The 24,667-nt window shown below is 41.4% G+C and overlaps 1 protein-coding gene and 1 long non-coding RNA gene across 5 annotated transcripts in view; one reads left to right on the top strand and one right to left on the bottom strand.

The window, feature by feature from the left end:
* Positions 1 to 24,667, top strand: part of ME3 (malic enzyme 3) — a 246,150-nt gene that overhangs the window by 75,676 nt on the left and 145,807 nt on the right. The window lies entirely within an intron of this gene.
* The window catches only part of LOC117974988 (uncharacterized), a 55,713-nt gene that overhangs the window by 27,200 nt on the left and 3,846 nt on the right, over positions 1 to 24,667 (bottom strand). The window contains exons 2-4 of one of the 2 annotated variants that reach the window (XR_004665194.3): positions 15,821 to 16,014; positions 6,202 to 6,459; positions 1,306 to 6,095 (exon numbers count right to left, since the gene is read on the bottom strand). This is a non-coding gene — a long non-coding RNA (uncharacterized LOC117974988). Of the gene's footprint in view, positions 1 to 1,305; positions 6,096 to 6,201; positions 6,460 to 15,820; positions 16,015 to 24,667 lie in introns of those variants that run through there. The other variant, XR_010113479.1, reaches the window with a different exon arrangement.

Genomic DNA, 24,667 nt, shown 5'->3' with positions numbered 1-24,667 from the left:
GGAAAAAAATGAATAATCCCTTCAAATATGTAATTTCGTAGGTTTTGAAATACGAAGGCAACCGTTAAGGGAACTATCAAAGCAGTCTGAAGTACAGTGTGAGTTGTCAAGGGAAAAATATAAAAGAATTTTTAATAACTGAAAGTTCAACAAATTCTAATGCCAAAGCCTGGGATTGTGGGAACACTTGTTGGAATTTCTAAAGACTGTTGTTTATTGCATGGAGGCATCTGAACCCAAAAGGTAAATTCTGAAACACCTGGACCATATTAGAGTGTCTGGGGCCGAGAAGGTATGGTGAGGGGCCCACCAAGAGGTGCCCTCTAACACAACTTCTTTCCCCATAACAGCATACCTGGGAGCTTCTGTTCTTCTGGCTGTGGCATTTTGTTCCAAGAGCACTGCACCCTGTGCCAGCCTTGCCTCTTACACATCAACCCATATGCAGAAGCATTTCCCCTTAAGTAGAGTGTAGTAGAAATAGTGAGGGCCTGGAGTCAGGCAGATCTTGAGCTAGATCCTGGTTCTCCACACTTCCCCTCATGATCTTTGTGACCTTGAGCCAGCACAGTGCCTTGTTCATAGTAGACACTCAATCAATCCTTCTTGCCTGACCTTTCAAACCAGGGCACGCACTTACACGATCTGATTGTCAGTTTGCTTCTTATAGGATAGTGTTTAAGAGCACAGACTCTAAAGGCAGACTAATTGGGATCAGATCCTGGCTTTATAAGTACTTAACTCTCTATGCTTCAGTTTCTTCATCTGTCAAATGGAGATAATGCTAGTATTTACCTTATAAGTCAATTATGGTTACATGAGTCAAAGTGCTTGGACCAGTGACTGATACATAATAAGCTCTCTCTCTCTCTCTATAAATATATATATGTGTGTATGTATATATATGTAAAATAGAGTATTCTGAAAATTTCTAACATGTGATAAACACTCCAAAAATATTAAACACATATTTTTACCTATTTTATTTATTTATATTTTATTTACTTATTTTTATATTTCCATAGAGATGCCTATCCTCTTTTTCTTATTATTAGCCCTTGTCAAAGTCCTCAACATCCTCTAAAGGCCTCCATTAAAAAAGAGCAAAACTCCCTTCTATTGTTAATGCTCTATAGTTGACCAGGAGCTTTCATGAAAGAGCCTCATTTGATCCTGACCTTACCACCCCTGCAGAGTCCCCACCTGGCTTGTCCTAGCTCATCCCCCACAGAAGCCTAGCATTTCATTGGAGAAACTCATTGCTGACTCAGTCCCCAGACATATCAGGCCCTAACAAGGCACTGATTTGTCATCATTATTTTTTGCTACCTTCAAGGGCTACCTTGCAAAGTATCAGAGGCATTTCCACTCTTGCCATCCCTGCTTTGGGACTGGGATTATTTTCTCACTGCAGGCAGGAAAAATCTTTTGAAATTTGACATTTGGAGAGCAGGCTTTGTGTTTTTTCTTGTTTTTTTGTGTTTTTTGGTATTGTTTTTTGAGAAAGGGTCTTGCTGTGTCAGTGGTGCAATCACAGCTCACTGCAGCGTTGACCTCTCGGGCTCAAGTGATCTTCCCATCTCAGCCTCCCAAGTAGCTGGGACTATAAGCATGCATCACCACATCTGGCTGATTTTTTTATTATTATTTTGTAGAGATGGGGTGTTTTTATGTTGCCCAGGTTGGTCTCAAACACCTGGGCTCAAGTGCTTCACCCACCTTGGCCTCCCAAAGTGCTGGGATTATAGCTGTGAGTCATTATGCCCAGCTAGGAGACCAACTTTGGATGAGAACTTAAATGTCTCTTCAGTGTACTTGTATTTTATGATGAGGTGAATATATGGAGTTAGAGAGCAAAGGAGAAAAATCTCTAAGGAATGCAATATTTTTATTAAGTGTTATAAATTAGCAAAAATTTAAAATCATAATACTCAGCATTGGTGAAAATGCAGTAAGACAGCTACTTATGTACTGGAGTTATAAAATAGTTCGACCTTTCTAAAAGTGATTTGACAGTATGCGTACAGATACTTAAAATTGTTGATATCTCTCTAGAATGTAAGCTTCATGAAGGCAGGGATATCTTGTCTGTTTTTTTACTTTGTTTCCTTATTACTGTATCATCAGTTTATAATGGTATCCAGTACCTAGTGGGTGCTTATTAAATATTTGTTGAATGAATGAATGAGTCATCAGTCTCTTAAGTACACTTATAGTTCAATCTGAAGAAAAATCAGAAACAAAAAGTTTTGTGCTCATTACAGCATAATTCATAATTGTGGAAGTTTGGAAACAATTATATAAAACAGGAATTATTAGATAAAGCTTGCTGTGTTTTTCTGTTTTTTAATAACATTTTAGGCTGAAGTTTTAGTATGTGGGAAAATGCTAATCATAACATTTTTAGTGGGGAAAAAAGACTAAAAAATTGTATACATAGTATGATCTCAAGTGTGTTTAAATAAAATTTTTTTAAGTATAGAAAAAAGATAGGAAGAAAATAGAACAAAATGATACAGTGGCTATCTCTGGGTGATGAAAATAAGGTGTGGTTATTTTTTTCCAACTTTTCTGTGCGTAATATTACTTTCAAACTTGGGAGAAAATGTATCAGAAAATTCCTGTTGAACTTAGGGAGACGGAGGCCGGGCTTGTGATCCAGTTCTGCAACTTACTGGTTGTATGTTGAAGTTCTGGAGCCTTCGTGGGGCTCATATGATATATGTGAAAGTATTGTTTTACAAAATATTAAACATGAAACCCAAGGAGGAAATGATAGCTGTTGCTGTCCTTACTATTCTTGCAGCATGTGACACCTTTTGAGAAAGTATTCAAAGCATCATGAGATCCTTTTATGACAGGTGTTAAAATTCCAACAGGTTAGGAATGACATTGTCACTTCCTGGAGGGGGAGCCTACAGTTTCGTGTGGTACGGTGCCTGGTATGTTGCAGGCAGTAGCTAACTTTTACTATGTGAGTGAAGGAGGGTGGAGGAAATCATGGGTCTTCCACATTCATCAGGGTAACAGTGACCTATAACCCTGGCATACAGAAATGAGTCATTTTCCTGGCAGTGAGCCAAGGCCACAGTCATCTCCAGGAAGCTTCTTTGTTCTCTTTTCATACCCAGTCATGCTGAAACCTTGTAACCCCATGCAGAGGGGTCTGCATTTCACCAGGTTAATAGATAAGGGAGCTGAGGCCTATGGAAGGTTAAATAACTGGCTCACAGTCACACACTTAGTAACCCATGGAGCCAGGACTCAAATGCAGGTGTGTTTGATGCCTGCGTTCTGTGCTCTCCCCCATCACTGTGCTCCTTTCTGAAGGAGTGACTAGGTGGTATATTCCCCAAATCTTGCTAAGTTTGGGGGTTCCTGGGATATTCCAGACTGAGCTGTTTTAATTTCTTCTGTTGTTGCTAGTCAGAAACAAGGAAAACTTGACATCTCTAAATCTGAGTGGGAATTGGGTAAAATGCTCCTTTGTTGCTGGCTTAAGTAGTAACCCTTAGATAAAGGGTTTAATTTCAGATCTGGAGACTGACCTAGTTGCATCCCGCAATTGTCTATGAAAACCTTGCCTTCCCACTGGTTACAATGAGATTCCCAAACACTGTCTCTATGTTTACCTAATTAAACTCACACTTCTCTCCCCTCAGATGTAGTAATGAAGTCACTGTGGCTAGAGGAACATGGGTTTTGTGAAGTGCTCCTTGACATTTGCTTCATTGAAGATGGATTCCATTTACATTATTCTTCCAAGTGGTATTTTGTCAACAAAGCTCAATAGTCATTTGTGTTTAAATAGGCCATTTCCCCCCCTCAAGGCCTAAGAAACTGGCTTTGAGCAAGTGGTGAGAGCTGAGTTATTGGGAACTTTGTGAAGCAATTGTCTGGTGCTTTAGAAAAAAAAGCAGCAGCCTGGATTTTATAACCCAGGGACATTCTTGTTCAAGTGATTGAATTCCCAACACACCTGCCCACCATTGTCACAGTGCCCATGTCTGTAATGATGAAGTAGGTTAGTGGAGAAGCTGGACTAGCTGGAACAATTAGAACAAAGAATGTGGTCCCAGTTCCCAGGTGGTGACTTTTTTCTCTTAGACCAGACAGGCTTGGACTTCATGTGAGATTTTCTTCATAGGAAGTGTATTAGTTTGCTCAGGCTCCCATAACAAAACACTGCAGACTAGGTGGCTTAAACAATAGAAATTTATTTTCTCACAGTTCTGGACTCTAGATGTCTGATATGGTTTGGCTGTGTCCCCACCCAAATCTCATCTTGAATTCCCACGTGTTGTGGGAGAGACTCGGTGGGAGGTAATTGAGTCACAGGAGCAGGTCTTTCCCATGCTGTTCTCATGACAGCAAATAAGTCTCACGAGCTCTGATGATTTTAAAAAAGGGGAGTTTCCCCACAGAAACTCTGTTTGCCTGTTGCCATCCATGTAAAATGCGACTTGCTCCTCCTTGCCTTTTGCCTTGTGAGGCCTCCCCAGCCATGTGGAACTGTAAGTCCATTAAACTTCTTTCTTTTGTAAATTGCCCAGTCTTGGGTATATCTTTATTAGCAGCATGAGAACAGAGTAATACAATCTCCAAGATCAAGATACTGACAGGTTTGGTTTCTCCTGAAACCTCTCTCCTTCGCTTACAGATGGCCACCTTCCTGCTGTGACCTCACATGATCCTTGTCCCTCTGTCTGTGTTGTCTGTGTTCTAATCTCCTCTTGCTATGACACCCATCATATTGGATTTGGGTCCACCCTAACAACCCCATTTTAATGCAACTGCCTTTTTAAATGACTTATCTTTAAATACAATCAAATTGTGAGGTACTAGGGGCAAGCACTTCATCTCATGAATTTTGGGAGGACCCAATTCAGCCCATAACAGGGGCCTGTGGAGAATCCAGATAAAGCAGTATTGCTATATTCCAAACCCTAAGAGCTGATGTCAGCAACTCCTCCAGTGCTATGGCAGCTAATCTGACCCCTACAAAAGGAAAAATATCTTATTGACCCTTACGATTCCAGCATAAATGCCAAAGCAGTGCTTAGGAACATAAATGGGACCAGCTCTAGCCCACTAGGTTTGAAACATCCAGGCTTGCATGTCTTCTGCCTTCCCCCCATCGCCCAACACACAAGAAGGAATCGTATCTTGCTTTCTCTCCCTCTGAAATGTACCTTGAATCTATGTTTTCACCTCTACTCCATTTGCACTGGTACAGCATCTTCTTCCTTCACATGAACTATGGCAGCAGCCTTATCACTGCCTTATAGTGCTAGTGGGCTCATCAAAGGGAAAATTGGAACAATCCTTGCCTGCTTGATGTCCTTTGCCATTGCCTTCAGTAAAATTAGCTGTTTCTTAGCATGGCACAGGAGGCCATGCTTTAAAACCTTCAGTGGCTCCCCGCTGCCTCCAGAGTAACGTAATTAACAAAGCTTTCAGGACCCATGTCATTCTGGTCCGACCTACCCCTCCAGCTTCCCTGCCTGATGCACAGCTGTCCTATCAGCCTCACCTCCCAGATGGCACAGCACCCAAATCTCCTCTGCCTTGAGGTGCTCTGTGGCTGGTGCCTCCCTGCCTGTCCTACTTCCCTTCTCCTGCCTCCAGCTTTGAAGAACTGTCCAAAGTTAAAGCCTAATTGAAAAGGTACTTTTCTGTGAAGCCTTCCCCACTGCTCCTCCCAGCCCGCAGGGAGATCTATTCTCTCCCTTCTCTGCAGTCCCACAGCACGTGACACATTTCTGTGTCTGTTCTTATCATCTTGAATTGTATCATTTTCTTAACCTTGCTTTCTCACTGGGATATGTGAGCTCCTTAACAAAGGCACTCTCTCTTTCTCATGTCCATATCTTCAGTGCCACAGTTAGCCCCACATAGTAGATGCTGAGTAGATAGGTGCAACATAAGTAGATAGATGAAGTCATGGAAGTCTCTGCATGGCCACGCTGCTGTGGGATTTTTGGGTTGTCTAATAATGTCCTTTGCAAACTTGAGTAACAAACTCCCCTTTGATACTGTCTATGACCAACTCATCTGTGGCAATGCTTTAGTCCTCCATGGGCCGAGTCTCTTCCCTGGTTTGGGACAGTCAGCAGAAGAGATATAAAGTGCTGAGCAAGTTATATTAAAATTAGATGTGAGAAAACAGAGCTGGGGATAGAGGCTAAAAACACTACTTACCTCAAAAGTCCCACACCCCATCACTGTGATGTGGAACAGCACATACTTAAGAACACCGGGACATGCAGGTGCCAAGTAGCAGCAGCTTGGCTGTTGGAGCTCTGGACCAAGAACACGTTGTGGATATTGACAAGTAAGGTCCCTTATTTATGTCATTCTTCATCAGAATAAGATGCAGAAACGTTTTCCAATAGTGGTCAAAAGCAGAAGCCATGCAAGTACTTGCCCATCACAGAAAACATCCCAGTTGGAAGAGACCTAAGTGGGGGAAAAAATCTAGCCCAATAATTTTTTCAAATAGTTCTCTTGGCCACAGAATCTTTTATTAAAACATACAAAATAGGAAGACCAATGTCTAAGACAGATGAGTATCATGAAAGCTGGATTAAACCACAGTTGGGGAAGTAAGACAGGCCTCTGTTTCCTGACATGCCTTTTCCCAGTCCCCACTTGACACCTCTGTGGAATCTCAGAGGATATGCTAGAGTCTTAATGTCCTTGATTGCTATCTCCTAATCAAGTTGGGGACTGATATTCATTCATTCATTCATCATTCATTCATTCATTCATTCATATATTCTCTTTCTTTCTCCCTCTCCCTCCCCCAACCCTACCCCCATTTATTCAGCTCCTACTACAAGCCAGGCACTAAGGTAAAAATAAATGAGACATAGTACCTGCCCTGAGGAAACCTAAGAGTTTAAATGGGGAGACAGACTTGTAAACAAACACTTGCAGTAAATCTGACAAATATTTTTAGAGCTCTAGGGCTGTGCAGGTGGCAGCAAGTTTACCAAGAAAGGAAAGGGCAGTTGATTCTCCAGTCTGCACCCAAAATAAGGCTGCCTGGATTCCCAGGCCAATGAGATTTCTTCCCCACCCCGCTGCTGCTAAAGGAATAAAAGAGGAAGCTTTTCTATTAAGGGCCTTCGAGCTCAGCCGTTATCCCCAGTGGTGCAGAGTGCATGGAGCAGGCCCTGGGAGGTGAGGGAGGGCAGGGGGAGGAAATCTCTCTCCAGCATTGGGGACACACAGCTGCCACCTCACAATGAGCAGGGCCAGCGCCTCAGCACAACTCTTTTGTCTCAGGCTCTGGGGAGTTAGGAAAGGCATTGTGCCCAGAGATCTTTAAATAATGTTGTCACTCATGAGTAAACCTTAGGGAAACCCAGGCTTTCTTTCACTAGAAATGAATTGAGCCCATTAACAGGGGAAAGGGCCCTCCCCTGCCCTTCATACTTTAGTGGATGGACAGGCTATGGAGTGGGTTAGGCCTCTCCATTCAGTAGCCACATTCCAAGGCTCCACTTGAGGCTGCTGTTTTTCCTCCACAGCCTAAGTCCTGAAACAATGGCTCACCCTGCAGCTTGCTGTGTTGCCCTTTCTGCTCTAGTAAGCCAAATGTATTGGGGTTGAAATATGGCGTTTTCTATGGGGTCTCCTTTGACTTAGGAGCCTTGGTAGGACATGAATTTAGTCACCTTGCCATAGTTTCCCCAGTGCATCATCTATATTTGTGTGAGCCTGAGATAGTCCCCACTTACAGTGTGAGAGCCCCAGAAAATTAGTTAAGTAATTAATGTGTGTTAGCAAACAGCTTGTTATATTACTTGTTATATTATTGTTATTACTTGTTATATTACTTTGACTGAAAGAACTTAAGAACAGAAGGGGACTAATGGGTATTAGAGGTGTATTCTGAACCAGACATTGTTGCCAGGCTTTCTACACTATGATACTGCCAATTAATTGTGAAACTATTTGTCTCTCTCTCCCTCTGGTCTGTAAGCTCCAGGAGGGCAAGACTGTGCCTATCTTGTTCATGCCACAGCTTAGCTCCTAGCACAATGCCTGGCACATAGTAAGGCATACAATTAATATGATGCATAAATACACAAAGGACTTTGTATGATCTTCTGGTGACCTTGTGGAATTAGTATTATTAGCCCACTTTACAGATGAGAAAATTGAGGTTCTAAGAAGTTGAGTAACTTGCTTAAGGCCATACATCCAGACATTAACTGAGACAGTATTAATCCAGGACTTTCAAACAAAACTCTTATTTATATTTGAGCCAGAAGGCACTCATTTTTGGCAGTGGAACAGAAAAAACAAGGAAATCCTTTATTTTCCATTGTTCTAAAAGTAACTCAGTTTGTTCTGTTATCTTTTTAAATGAGGGAGATCGGTTATTCTCCCTTAGTTACAGTAATTTTATGTCCTACCAGTTTTCTCTCTAGCTAGGTGGGAAGGATGCTTGCTAACACAAACCGTGAATGATGGCTTTTTCTACTGTCTTTCTTTTGAAGTGTGATTCTGACTGGAAAAATAAAAACATTTGGAGGAAAGGAGGAAGGTGTGGGCTACAGTAGTCATGAAGGGCTTTATTCCAGGGGCAAGACTCGAGTTAGGCCTCAGGGATGAGTAAAATTTACCCAGAGGGTTGGACATCACAGCAACCATGTGAGCACAGCATGGTGGGGCATGAGGAAAGCGAAGAGACCCACCCATCTGGAACAGTGACAATCACATCTTGCCACTGCTTAAAAGCCCATCCCTAAGCCACAAGGCTCCCCAGCTGGAAACCAAAGCTCTCCTTGACCTGGGCCTGCCTGCATCATGCCTGCCCAGGCCTGATGAAAATGGTCTCAGGGAAAGACCTCCTTTACCACTGGTCCTCTGGGATTCTGCAGAGCAGCCATGCTGAAGCAAACTGCACTGGCCTCAAGCCAAATGCCTCCTGGGCCTCTGCATCTTTGTGCCTGCTGATTCTTCTATCTGGATGCTTTTCTCCTCCTCTGCCCATCAGCAGAACTTCTACTTGATCTCAGCTCAACTAAGACCTCCTTTACAAAACCTTACCATCTACCTCCTTTGTAACCCTAAGCATTAGTCCCATTCTTCACACTCATGACTCGTTCTTTATTTGCATCTATTTCTCTGTCAGATTTTCAGATCTGCACATCCTTGCCACTTCCATTCTCCACCCCATTTTACTTGGCTTTCAGGAACACGTTTTCCTTATATCTTCAGTTCTTTTCACAAGTTCTATCCAACTCTGTCTATCAACTAAAACCTACCCTTACCCTGAGTGACTGCTTCATCCAAACCCCTCTCATATGGAGGTTGCTTATCATTTCACTCTTCGGCTCCCAAGTCAGGACACAGCTAGGTATCCTTTCTTTCCCTAAAACCATTTTCAGAGCTGTATTCCCCCATCCTTTTATTTAAAAAAACAGCTACCACCACAACAAAATCTTTTTCTCTGCTCCTATTTGAAGAGTTCGGCCATTTAGAGATATTGAACTTTTGTCCTTTTCATCACTGTCATTTACCACCTTTCAATTATTGAGGACTTTGGCACCAGTTTATAGACCTTCTCCACCCAGTCTTGCCATAACCCTGGGTGACTTCAGCATCAATATGTTGGCTTCTCCAACACCCTAGTCTTGGCTAACTGGAATACCTTTCCTCAGCTTCTCCCAGAGTCACACCCTGGACCTTGGCATCTTATGAAATTCCACCATGTCAGAAATCAGTGATTCTAACAACACACTGTCAACCAGAGATGCTGCCGGGTCAGCTGTCCCCTCGGACCCCACCACAGTCTCCAATCCTACTCAGCTCTCCACTTCACATTTTTCCATTCACTTATTCCAGCCATTGCTCCTACCCACTAACCTAATCCAACCCAGCTTGGGTTCCATAGGCAATCATTCCCACTTTTCCTGACAACACCATAAACTGTTTGCCCCTATACCTGGAAGTGAGGATTCCATCCCATCAGCATTTAAACATGCTCAAATATCTCCACCTTAAACCACCCCCTTTAGTAGCCAAGCTTTTTGAAAAAGTTTTGTGCATTTGCTGTTTCCATTTTGTCACAACTTTCCTCAAACCACTCCAGTATAACTCCATCAACTCTTCACTGGGTTACGAAGAACCTCCACTTTTCCAAATCCAGTAGATCATTTTCAGTCATCCTAATGATTTGACCTTTCAGAGAAACTCAGCAGTGTTGGTCACGCCTTCCTTCCTGAAACACATCCTCCTTTGTCACCTGGTGACAACCCATCTTGTGGTTCTCCTTCTTTCTTTCCGCTGTCCCATCTCAGTCTCCTCCTTTATCCAGCCTTAAAACGCTGGAGCTTCTCAAAGCTCAGGCCAGGCTCTGTTTTTGCTGTAAGCTCTCTCCATAGAGTAATACATACAACCCCATTATGGTTTCAATTGCCATCTTTTTGCTCATCATTTTCAACTTAATTCTTTACCCTCTAAGACCCAGACTTATAGATATGCAACTGTCCACTAACACCTCCAGATAAATGTCTCAAAGGAAAACTCAATGTATATAAAGTAAAACTTGAGATGAGCTCCTCTCCTTCCACTCCCACCCAAAACCAGTCCTGGTCTTCATCATTAGTGTCACATTTCAGTGAACACCACAACCATTCATCCAGTTGTGATGGCAGTGATCCTTGACCCCTCTCTCTCACTCAACCCCCAAATCTCATCTATCACCAGATCCTGTGCATTTTTTCTCCCCCATGTATCTCTTATCCTCCTGCTTCTCTCCATCTGCATTCCACCATCCTAGCACAAGCTATCATTGCCTCTTTACTGGACCATTGCAGGAAACTTCTAATTTATCAGCACATTCTTAGACCCTTCCAAAAATTCTCCTCACTGCAGCCAAAATGATCTTTTCTAAAGAACACAGATTTAATTATGCCTCTTCTGTTTAAAACTTTCAGTAGTTTCTCATTGCCCTGAAGCTGAAAACCTAAGTCCTCAGCAAAGTCACCTACACACTGCACAGTCTTGGTCCTGTCTGTGCACCTTCCCTTTTCCAAGCCTTGAACGTGGTGTTTCTTTGCCTAGAAAGCTGCTCAACCCCACCCCCACCCCGAGCACCACCACTTGGCCTAATTAACTCTTTGTTGTTGTTATGTTTGAAGATATATTATTAGTCTTTATCACAGTTTTTTTCACTGTGGTGAGAACATTTGCCATGAGCTCTACCCTCTTAACACATTTTTAAGTGTATAATATGGTATTGTTATCTGTAGACACAATGTTATATAGCAGATCTCTAGAACTTCATTTTTCATAACTGAAATCGTATACCCATTGATTAGACACTTCCCATTTCCTCCTACCTCTAATCCCTGGAAACCACCATTTTATTATTTGCCTCTATGAGTAGGATTATTTTAGATACCTCATATAAGTGGAATCATGCAGTATTTGTCCTTCTGTGACTGGCTCATTGCGTTTAGCATAATGTCCTCAAGATTCATCCATACTGTTGTATATTGCAGGCATTCCATATTTTTAAGGCTGAATAATATTCCATTTTATGTATATGCCCTTTTGTCCTCCATTTATCTGTCAAGGGACATTTAGATCCTTTCTACATCTTGGCTATTGTGAATAGCGCTAATACCTCTTTGAGATTTTGATTTTAATTATTCTGGGTAAATACTCAGAAGTGGCATTGCTGGATCATATGGTAGTTCCATTTTTAAATTTTCAAGGAACCTCCATACTGTTTTCCATGGTGGTTACACCATTTTACACTCCCATCAACAGTGTACAAGGGTTCCATTTTTTCCATAGCCTCACCAATACTTGTTACCTTTTGTTTTTTTGATAATATCCACTCTAACAGAGGTGAGGTAATAACACATTGTGGTTTTAATTTGCATTTCCCTAATGATTAGTGATGTTGAGCATCTTTTCATATAACTGTTGGATATTTGTGTCTTTTCTGGGAACATGTCTGTTCAGGTCCTTAGCCCATTTTATAATCAGGTTATTGGAGGGGGTTGCCATTGAGTTGTAAGAGTTCCTTATATATTTTGGAAATTAACCCCTTATCAAATATATGATTTCCAAATACTTTTTCCCATTCTGTAGGTTGCCTTTTCACTCTGTGGATTGTTTTCTTTGCTGTGCAGAGGCATTTTAGTTTGATACAGTCCCACTTGTTTATTTTTACTGTTTTTGCCTGTGCTTTTGATATTGTATCTATAAAATCATTGCCAAGTCCAATGTCATAAAGTTTTTCCCCTATGTTTTCTTCTAGGAGTTTTATAGTTTCAGGTCTTACATTTTACATCTGTAATCCATTTTTGAATATAAGATAAGGGTTAATTTCATTATTTTACATGTGGATATACAGTTTTCTCAATACCATTGTTGAAGACAATTAACTCTTTATTTATCTGTCATATCTCGTTTTGGATATTGCTTCCTCAGGGAAGTCTCTTCTAATCACATACCATTCCCAACACAAAGAAAATGACATCAGGACTCCTGGAGTTCCTTATGTCCTTTAACAGCATCCACTGCACCTGCTTTGTAGTATTTCTTCGAATGAATTAATTAATTGGGTGATTATTTATTTAATAGCTGTCTTTACTATTAGAAAATGAACCTTTGTTTTTCCCAGCTAACAACCACTGCCAGACATACTTCATTATACAAAGTAGATGCCCTACAAATTTTTGAGGAATGAATAGCATCACTTTATTTGATAACCATTTTCGTTTGAATGACAAATCACTACATCTTGTATTAGGTTGGTGCAAAAGTAATTACAGTTTTTGCATTACTTTTAATGGCAAAACCCACAATTACTTTTGCATCAACCTAATATCTGCTGTGTCAACTCCCCCAGTGGAATGTGAGATTTAGGCTTCATCATCTTTCTTTCCACGTATACCTAGCACTATGTATATCACACAGTCTGTGCTCATTAAATGAAAGAGGGAATGAATGAATGAATGAATGATTAGGCTGAGTAAACAGGGTGGGTCTGATGGTGGACAACTCATAAGAGACAGCATAACCCTTTCTAAGATCCTTATCTGTAAGCCTTGGGTTATCTGGTTTGCATAAACTTTCAGCCATAAAAATGCTTTGGAAATTTGTTCCCTATAAAAAGCCAGCCTCTGATCTTGGTTTCTCACCAAGTTTTAACTGCCACTAACGCCCAGATACTTAAATTGAAGCTTCTGTTCTGTCTTCTTCTTCTTTTTTTTTTTTTCCTTACCATGGATAATACAGAGAAAGCCTTTTGTTTCAGACTCGGTGGAAACAACTGGGCCTCTGTGTTGTCTGCAGGTGAGGCAACTGATTTTCTCTAGTTATAAACTTACCCAGTAGCAGGACTCCCGTGGGGTTTTCTTCTAGGGGGAAAGAGATCTACAACAGTGTCGGACTACAACACTACAACACTACAACAGTGTCGGACCAGTGCTATCATTGTGCTTTAGCAGTATGCAGTTTTTATATTTTAAGGCACTAACATTAATAGATAATTACATTAAGTAGCAGTATTTTTCCTTCTTGTCATTGCTGCTCATTTAAAAACACCTATCTTTACTAATAAGTCAGCACTTATCCACTCTCCTTAGGAAATGCTCCAAATTGAATTTCTATTGAGATATTTCCCAAGGACAAGGTTGTCACCTCTACTTCTGACTGTGTGTTAAGGATTAGCATTTGTACAGGACTTTTATCTTTCTTCTGGTGCAGTTTCTCATAATCACCAGGGGTGCAGGTAAAAAGCCCTGGAATCAACATTTACAGGTAGGGGCCAAGGACTTGAATTTTAACCCACCAGCTAAGGTGCTTCTGATGCACACTGAATTTTTAATTTTAAATGTAAGTTTCAATCAATGTCTTCTTCATCCTCTAATCCACTATACTGATTAGTAGATGGGCACAGAAGGTCATTCCCAACAGAGGAACTACCACATGCACACAAAGAGATATGAAAATGCCTGCTTCTTCTGGGAATGGTATAGTTTGCTCTATTAAAGGCCACCCATGGAAGAGTGGCTGGTGGCAAAGCCAAAAATGATGCACAGCTTATGAAGAGCCTTGCAGGCTTTGCTAAAGATGTTTTAAGTTAGCAAGAAAATTATCAGATTTGGTTTTTGGAACATGACAGTCTGAGAAGTTCTAAAAGGTGTATTCCAGGAGCAGAACAGTAGGAGTGAAGACTAGAATTCAGGAGTTGTAGGATTTCAGTTTAATAGCAGACAAGGTGTGATTTCAATATTGGAAAGAACAGGGATTATAAGGAGGATGGATAACAGAGGAGGAAATTAGAACTATTCAGGAGATAGAAAATCACTGAACTTATTAATGACTTGACTGCATATATAGGTTGAGTGGTGAGGAATCCAGGGTGACTCTCCAGTTTTTACTGGGTTACTGGGTAGCTGGTGGTACCATTGCTGAGTAGGGAATGCAGGAAGATGAGTTTGGTTTGGGGCATGTGGTGTTTGACATGCCTCTGAGACATGTATGTGGGGATGGCCAGCAAGCAGACGAATGTATGCATCTGGAATTAAAATGATTCTGGGGACATAATGCAAAGCATTGCTCTTGCTTGCCATCAACTTTTTACGCAAACTGCTTCACTTAAAATGCAATCGTTGAAATTAATTTAGTGAGTCCTTTCTAAGCATCAGGCACTCTGTTGCACACCTTACACACATTATGAGTTATTTTTTTCCTAGGGGAGAAAACTGAAACTTGAAAAGTTAAAATATACCTAGGCCATGCACCTAGTAAGGGTCAGAGTTGACATTCAAACTTTGGCAGTCTGATCCATCACTCATAATCATTATCCTATGCTACAATATTCCTCAAAATGTTTAAATCACAACCTATCATTAAAAGTACACTTTATACCACAAGCTAGTACACATACATACCAATTACACATGGATGCATGTGTATACACACACATACACACACAAGCAAAAGTTTAGCAAAACAGTACTTTTATTAAATGTGAGGCAACCTGATATTTTCTAATGAAGTCTATATTTTTTTTTAGATGTTGGTTTCTCCTTACTATTTCACAGCCAGAGTTGGATTGAATTTGACAAACCCTGCTGTATTTTATTCCCCTGGGGAGAATATTTCAATTCAATTCCCAGATTTTGTCATTCCTGCCTTTTGGAAGAGAACACTTAAATGTTGTTGTATGCTTCCCCCTTTTCCTCTAGAGAAGGTATCCAAGGTTAAAAGCTGGGATATTGTGGGATAAGGCCGACCAGGAAACACCTACTTTGGTAGACTGATCAAACCTTGTCTCTAATGTGGCTGACAAAGGTGACTGCAAAATGTCCAAAATCACAACAAAGAATGCAATGCTTAAAATTTGTGCAAAAAAATGATTATTTTGCACAAATGGACTGCAGTGGCCAGTATGGATGGCAGTGGCCAGCAGCACACAGACCTGGGTTTACATTCCAGCTCTGCTACTTATTAACTGTATAATCTTGGGTAGGTTTTCTGTTTCGTAGGGATGTGGCAGAAGGAGAAAACTGAAATAGTGCCTTAGTTCATTCTATACCTACCACAAGAGTATGTGATATTAAGACTGAAGAAGTAGTGTTAATATCTTTATTAATTTAAGTTATAAAATACAGACCCACAAACTGAGCATTCATCTATAAAAGCAAATTAAAATTTCCATACTATTCAATGATGACCCAATCAATCATTCAGTCATGTATTTAGTCAATCAGCATTAATTTAGAACAAGCTATTAGTAGGTAATTAAAAAGAGACTTTAAATATTAACTTTACTTACCAGAAGATACAGGTTTTAGAAGAGCCTGGTAGCCAAATGGCACTAAACGTAGTCTCAGGCACGCCATCATTTATTTTGAGGCATATGGAGGAGAGGTCACTCTGCAGGTCTCTGTGAACATCAACATCACTTCCTTCAGGGTCAACAATGTCAATCTAGAACAGCAGAGCCACACTTGCAGGAATTCCAGTGACCTTTCCGGAAATCAAGAATGGAAAGGAACAATTTGACAAGGTGCATGTAGCCCCTAAACATATAGATTCTCGAGCTAATCATGTTTATGAAATGAGAAAATATTTTTAAAGATTCTCAAATTCATAAGTGCAAGAATTAGATTCTATCTCAGAAACGGACAAAGAAAACAACTCAATGTTGACTGTACCAGCTAAGCACTGGAAAGAAGGAAAACTCAAAAGGTTTGAAGTTCCAAGTTTCCATATTTTCTTTTCACTTTCTTTTAATATAAGTCTAATAAAAAATGGGAATGCCATTCAAGCAGCATTCCCAATAGCTGAACTTCTAACTTGGAATCCATTGACCTTTGAGTTTCTCTATTAATTTTAGATCTGCATTAGGTCACTATCACCAGTTAAAATTTATCAACCACCTATCCTTAAATTCCAAATAAGTGGTACCCAAACTGTAATTATTAAGGAAAATGAATAGAATGGATTGAGGATAGAGATTAAAGGAGGAGGAATAAACAGGGCAGGAAATTCTAAGGACATTCCTAGGCTGCTATGCCTCTCAGAAACTCCAGGTTCATGAATCGGTTGTTCTCCACAGTACTCAGCATCTGGTAATGGCCTGGTCACAGCTGTGTTTAGTGAGAGCCTCAGATGTTCCAGCCAGTAGCTAGACACATGACACTCAGGGAGCTTGGCTATTATGATCTTCAGTCCCCCACTGAGGACACTGAGAACAGAGAGAGAACTTTAGAAAGTTCCCTGTGATCACATGGCCAGTTGGAGCAGAGACATTATTTGAAGCCAGGAACACCAACTTCAAGGCCTGATCTCCCTTCTCTGTGGCCCACTGCCTCTCATGGGCAAGTTTGGACCTGCACACCTGAGCTCTAGTAAACGTACCACTTGTGCTATTCTGCTGAGCATTGAGTCTGCTGGGCACGAAGCCAGCCTACATAATTTGAAATTAATTCTGAAATATGAAAGGGTATAAAGAATACTGGTTCAAATGAAAAGATCATTAGACTGAAACTCAGTGAAGGCAGGGGCTATATATATTTAGTCTCTTAATGTATATCTAATGCCTAGTACAGAGCTGGCACTCAAAACATACTTGTTAAATGAATAATTCATTTAATATGAATGAACTAATGAGCCAACAAGGTGAAATAGAACTCAAAATTCAAGTCTCATTTCTGGAACTTGATAGAGCCATGATTTTAGGCAAATCATTGAACTCTCTCAGCCTCAACTTTCCTATCTGCAAAATGGGAATGATACTTTGACAGCCTACCACATAGGGCAGTGGTTCTAATGAGTAGCAAAGTTTCAGAACTACTATCATAGCAAATAAAACTGCTTTGTAGACCCTAACAAAGCAGTGAAGTGTAAACAGTTGTTACAAACTCAGTCCAAAATGGCCTCTGGATTTTGGAACTCCTGCTTCTTGGTGTCAAGACAGAGAGGGTGACTGATCGCTGTGATCTCCTGTGCACCACAATGGTCCACTTTCTTCAGGACAAAATGACTTCCTTCCTGGTTCACCTGATTAGGTGGCAGAGTTGAGACTGAAGCCCAGGAGAATGAGGATTTGGTTCATATTAGGGCTGCAACAGGTTAACAGCCATCTGCTGGACACTTGCCCTGTCAGATGAGCTTGTCCTTGGTTGTCTCGTGTCCAGTTCTGGCACCCCGCCCACTTATTCGCACGTACCAGGAATGCATGTACAGTGCCTATTCTGAGACCCTCCCAAAGTGTGTCTGTTTGTTTTCTTCCTTCTGGTCATAGTTCATCTTTTGACCCAGTCCTCCCAAGCTGAGTCCATCAAAGTGCTATTGTGTTGCTGGAGGAAAGAGGCTACTTCCCTTGTTCTCTGCTGCTCCCCTGCCTGTAACCTTCCTCTGCTATTACTTTGTTGCGGTCCAGCTGACTCAGAGGGCCATTAGGGTGCCAAGAACAGTATTATTTAAATTTTAAATAATAGTCTCTTGGGAAGAGAGGGTCATGAAACATTCAGACTAACACAGGGAATTTTGCCAAGAGAGTGATTCATAATCTTTCCAACTATCCACCTCTGTTCCCTTGTTCGGTCGGGATGGACAAAATCCTAAAGTCACCAAGTATTTCAGGAGCAGATATGGAATTTCTCTTGAAAAGAAATGGAATCTCTTCCACGCTGGTTCTTATCCAACAACTTCACAAAAACTAATCTTTCAAGAGCAAAACAATTGAAATAGCCATTATTCTCAAATGTTGTTATATGTCATTTACTAGCCACACACCCTTGACATGTCATTGACCCATCTAAGCCTCGATATTTCCTCCTATAAATGGGGATAATAAAACCAGCCTGTCTAGGATCAAATGATGTAAGCCATATGAGAGCATTTTAGAAACAATGAAGCAGTAAAAATATGCAAGATATTATTTATCATTGGCAAAGATATTGGGCAAGGCATATAGACACTTGTGTAATGAATTTTATTTTTATAAAGCACTTGAGTTAATAACATAGAATATAAAAATGAGCTCATTTTTTAAAAAGTGATGATTCCTTTCACTTCCCCTGGAATGGGAAATTCTTCATTTTGGTTAATATGCTGCAGGAGGCACCAACTTAATACCAACACTGTGCCAAGTGAGGTTTTAGGAGCTGTGTGAGGAAAGTAGTGGCAGCCCTAGCATCTAGCAAGGCACCCAGAACAGAAGAGGCCCCCGACATTTGTTGAATGAACAAGTGAATGAATAAACAGGCTGCAGAACTTCCACTCTTCCATGGAGGAAGACAGTGTTTAGGAAAGCAGCCTGAACCTCCAGAAATCCAAGGTTGGGGTTGGCAGTCTTCTCATTCTCATTCAGCAGAGTGCTGTGAGGACCCTAGGAGGTGTGTGCATGTGACTCCAAGGCCCTCCTCAGCTTTGCTTTTCTGATCCCCTGTCTGTGCAATCTCTTTGGCAATGACCTGGATCAAAATGGACTCAGTGCTGTCTGAGTAACCTTGTTTCTCTAAATGATATTGGGTCATTTGCTTGTGTCCTAAAGCACAGTTGTGTCCATTGAAGGTGAAAACGGGCTTTAGAATGGGAACAGGGGAGGGGAAATCCTGCCCAAAGAGTGATGAGATAAGAAGCTTTCCATCCTGCTTCTACCACAACAGGAATCCAGGGGACTTGGCTGATTATTTGAAAGGAAAGATGGCAGAATTGGGTTTGGAACATAATGAGCTTAACATTCAGGTAAAGAAAAGATGCAGCCTAGCAGTTTCCAAATTTGAATAGAATCAGAGCCAGCTTAAGGGAATTTAAAAATACATAGGTTCTCTGATTCCCCAGCATAACTGCCAGTTTCTGGGGATGCTTTCAAGTGCTTCCCCAGATGATGGTACAACTGCCAGGCTGGGACCCTTGGTCTACCAGGAAGAAGCAAATGTGAGCCCTGAATGAAGAAGCACACAGCAAGAAATGTAGCTGAGGAGGACTTCAGGCTGGGCCCACATTGAGGAGCACCCAATGGTGGTGCAGCAAACCAGAGAGGAGAGAAGGGGCTCTTATCAGTATCTCCAGGAAGGGCACATAAAGGAAGGAAATGGGACCAACAAGTCAGTCAGTACTGCAGGGGACAGTGCAAGAGCTGATCTGCCCTGAGCTTGCTCAGGCAGGCAGCACATGGAAGAAGTGGTCCTCCTGAGCCCCACTCTGAGATTTCAGCTGCAGAAAGCCCCAGGAGGGAAGGGTGAATAGAAGCAGAATGGACAGGAGAGGCTGGGTGCTGGGGATGGACACTGTTCCTCTCTCCACCTTGACCTCCTCTCGCCTCCAAAGGTTTGAAGTGCACTGAGGCAGAGGGGAGGCGGCAGTGCCTGTTACTATCATTAAGATCTGTGTGGCAACTTCTCTTGGCCTCCTCCCTTTAGTTACCTCCTGTCACCTCCTCCAAAAAGCCTTGGTTATCCACCTCCCCCATCCACTTTCCTCTAAGCTTCTCACAGAGAATTAGTCATGTCCTCATCTTTGTTTTTAAGGAACAAATAATGATGTTAGCTACCTACCACTCACTGAGTACTTAGTGGTGAAGACTTGGCATATCTTATTACATATAATCCTCATAAATCAGCATTTGAAGCAGGGATTATTATTCCAGCTATGTCGATGAGCAAACTTCTGTTCAAGAGTTGAATGATATGCTCAACATCACAAAACTAGAAGTTGCAGACTTTCAGACCCAGAACTGCCTGATTCCAAAGCCCAGCTCTTATTCACAATTTCACACTCCACTTTATCAACCACTAAGGGCCCCCTACACCAACTTTCTTGATAAAGTGGGACTCACAGACTTTCATTCATTTGTTCATTTATTTAACACATGCTATAAAGTACCTATGTACTAGCATTGTATTGCGGTTGCAAAAATGAATAAGACCAAGTCATGGCCCTGTCTTCGGGGAGAACAGACTCACAAATAGATAGTTGCAAGGCAATATGTTGAAGCCTGGTAGAGGCGTGCATGAAGCTCTGAGGGAGTGTGAGTCACTGCACCCAACCTGGGGGGGAGCACGTCATCCACTTCATCTCTGTCTCCTCTAAAAGGCAACCAAGTCCTCTCATAAATGATTGCCAACAGTCCCAAGTTTATTCTTATCTCAGAGAAAGGGGCCAATGATGCTACATTAGTTATTCCTATCATTGTTAATAACTTTAATATTTATATTCCAAATCACTTCCTTGCACATTATCTTTGCTGAATCACCTACATCTCTGTAAAGTAGATGAGGTACATATTATTCCCATTTCCCAAACAGGTAAAACCAAGGTCTAGAGAAATAACTCCCTTTCGTAATGTGACAAGAGGGTAAGAACATTAGCTAAAGTGGACCCTCTACATCTTTGCCACATTTATCCTAGTAACTTGGAACCAGAAGCTTATGTGGGGTGGAGGTGACAGCAAGCATGGGGAGTTCACCCTGGAGCACATTTTCCAAAGGGTTTTGTCTCCAATGGCTGTTTAATGCATTGGCACAACAGTTATTAGAAGCACATTTTTAAAAATGTTAGAAGCTGTATGAAGACCTTGAGATGTGTTTCAAGGGTAGAGAGTGATGCCTTTTTTACTATGACTGCTTCCCATACACTGAAAGCAGGCTGTGTCCACACCCACACCTTGCTGCATCTGAGAACAAGTTGGCCCCTGCCCAGGCTGGACAACCTGTCAGGGTTGCATGCTGCCAGTGTTCACAGAAAATGGAGTGAACATCCTTGGAATTTGCAGATACCTTCACATGGAAGGCTTTTTAAAGTGGTACCTCCTTTGAAACTCAGAAGCTTATAAAGAAAACTTCTTCAGCAGCTGTTTTACAGAGTTTTTTGACTTTAAAAACTTTCCCGCCCCTTCCTTTTAAGAGCAACTACGAGAAAGTTGACGTACTGAGTCTTCTCTCAGATTACAAGAGCAAGCCTCCACATGGGAAGCCTAGCAGTTGTCTGGACTGCTGTGACTTATGACTCTTCTGTAGTCATATGTCACATAGGAACTCTGCCGGAAAAGGAGTTCTGACTGGCATCAGGCCAGTGCCCCTCTGGGACAAAGCTTCCAGACGAAGGAGCAGGCAGCAATCTTTGCTGATCTGCAACCTCCACTGGTGATACCCAGGTGAACAGGGCTTGGAGTGGATCTCCAGCAAACTGCAGTAGACCTGCAGAAGAGGGGCCTGAGTGTTAGAAGAAAAATAAACAAACAGAAAGCAAAGACAACAACAACATCAACAAAAAAGACCCCCCCCCCCCCGGCAACAAATACCCCATCCAAAGGTCATCAACTTCAAAGATCAAAGGTAGATAAATCCAGGAAGACGAGGAAAAACCAGTGCAAAAAGCTGAAAATTCCAAATGCCAAAATGCCTCTTCTCCTCCAAATGATCTCAACACATCTCCAGCAAGGGCACAAAACTGGATAAAGAATGAGATTGACGAATTGACAGAAGTAGGCTTCAGAAGGTGGGTAATAACAAACTCCTTTGAGCTAAAGGTGCATGTTCTAACCCAAAGGAAGTTAAAAACCTTGATAAAATGTTCCAGGACCTGCTAACTAGAATAACCAGTTTAGAGAGGAATATAAATGACCTCAATAAATCCTCAATAAAATACTGGCAAACTGAATCCAGCAGCACATCAAAAAGCTTATCCACCACAATCAAGTCAGCTTCATCCCTGGGATGCAAGGCTGGTTCAACATACATAAATCAATAAACGCAACATATCACATAAACAGAACCAATGACAATAACCACATGATTATCTCAATAGATGCAGAAAAGGCCTTCAATAAAATTCAACATCCTTTTATGTTAAAAGCTCTCAATAAACTAGGTATTGATGGAACATATCTCAATATAATAAGAGGTATTTATGACAAACCCATAGCCAATATCATACCGAATGGGCAAAAGCTGGAAGCATTCCCTTTGAAAACCGACACAAGACAAGGATGCTGTCTCTCTCCACTCCTATTTAACATAGTATTGGAAGTTCTGGCCAGGGCAATCAGACAAGAGAAAGAAATAAAGTGTATTCAGATAGGAAGAGAGGAAGTCAAATTGTCTCTGTTTGCAGATGACATGATTCTATATTTAGAAAACTCCCGTCTGTCAGACCAAAAATTCCTTAAGCTGATAAGCAACTTCAGCAAAGTCTCAGGATACAAAATCAATGTGCAAAAATCATAAGCATTCATATACACCAAAAAAAAAAAAAAGACTAAAATGTAAAACCCAAAACTATAAAAACCCTAGAAGAAAACCTAGGCAATACCATTCAGGACATAGGCATGGGCAAAGACTTTATGACTAAAACACTAAAAGCAATTGCAACAAAAGTCAAAATTGACTAATGGGATCTAATTAAACTAAAGAGCTTCTCAACAGCAAAGGAAACTATCATCAGAGTGAATAGGCAACCTACAGAATGGGAAGAAATTTTTGCAATTTACTCATCTGACAAAGGTTTAATATCCAGAATCTACAAGGAACTTAAACAAAATTACAAGAGAAAAACTACCAACCCCATCAAAAAGTGGGCAAAGTATATGAACAGACACTTCTCAAAAAAAGACATTTATGCGGCCAACAAACATATGAGAAAAAGCTAAACATCACTGATCATTAGAGAAATGCAAATCAAAACCACAATGAGATATCATCTCATGCCAGTCAGAATGGCAATTATTAAAATGTCAGGAAACAATAGATGCTGATGAGGCTGTGGAGAAACAGGAACACTTTTACACTGTTGGTGGGATTGAAAATTAGTTCAACCATTGTGGAAGACAGTGTGGCAATTCCTCAGGGATCTAGAAGCAGAAATACCATTTGACCCAGCCATCCCATTACTGGGTATATACCCAAAGTAATATAAATCATTCTACTATAAAGACACATGCACATATATGTTTATTGCAGCACCATTTACAATAGCAAAGGCATGGAACCAACCCAAATGCTCATCAGTGATAGACTGGATAAAGAAAATGTGGTAGATATATATGATGGAATACTATGCAGCTATAAAAAACGAGATCACATCCTTTGCAGGGACATGGATGAAGCTGGAAGCCATCATCCTCAGCAAACTAACACAGGAACAGCAAGTCAAACGCTGCATGTTCTCACTCATAAGTGGGAGTTGAACAACGGACACATGGACACAAGGAGGGGAACAACATACACCGGGGCCTGTTGGGCAGTGGAAAGCAAAGGGAGGGAGAGCATTAGGAGAAATACCTAATGCATCCAGGGCTTGAAGCCTAGATGATGGGTTGATAGGTGCAGGAAACCACCATGGCACATGTATACCTATGTAACTAACCTGCACACTCTGCACATGTATCCCAGAGGTTTAAAAAAAAAAATTCCCTTTAGTTATTTTGTCCAGGGCTGCCCGCAAGTAAGAGCCTTCATACACCAGGTTGCAGACTATTTCATAGCTTTACTGGATGCAACAAAGCCCAGCAAAACCCAGCTGTGAGACGTGCTAGTTGTTTCCAGTATATACCCACAAGGGCTTCTGGGAAGAAAGATTCATTCTTTGTTCCACCTGTTATAGGAATTCCTGCTCCTTGGATTTTATTTGCTTCTGTTTCACATTCAGTCATTTTGTTTTGTCTCCTCATCCTTGACTTTTTAAATCACTCACTGTGAAAGTTGTGCTGCCTCTTCTGAAGTTTCCCCTTAGCCTCACATCGTTAAACTTCCCTTCCCTGGAGGAGCTGGGCTGGCCAGAAAGAGGATCCCAAGCTCCTCTGAATGCCTCTCCTGCCTGCTGCCTCTCAGGTGTGGCCACAGGCCCTTAGGGCTCTTCCCTGCCAAGCTCCCACCCTTCCCTTGCATTATGTTAATCTCTAACTCCTATTTACCCTGCCCTCCCCAGCTTACTCCACAAAACAAACCATCACTCTGCATCAAGACAGATCAGGGTTTCTCTACAACGTGGCCAGAGCCGGACCCAAAGTCAGGGTTCTGAGTCTGCAGTTCCCATGCTTTCCATTAGGCCAGGCTGGGAGTGATCCGCTGTGTGGGAAAGATCTGCACTGTCCAATACAGTATGTGACTCTTTATATTTAAATTAATTAAAATTAAAGGAAATACAAAATTCAATTTCTCAGTTGTACTGG

Source organism: Pan paniscus, chromosome 9, assembly GCF_029289425.2.
Source record: "Pan paniscus chromosome 9, NHGRI_mPanPan1-v2.0_pri, whole genome shotgun sequence".
NCBI classification, from domain to species: Eukaryota; Metazoa; Chordata; class Mammalia; order Primates; family Hominidae; genus Pan; species Pan paniscus.
The sequence above is the reverse complement of the archived record's forward strand: the minus strand, read 5'-3'. Positions and strand labels throughout refer to the sequence as shown.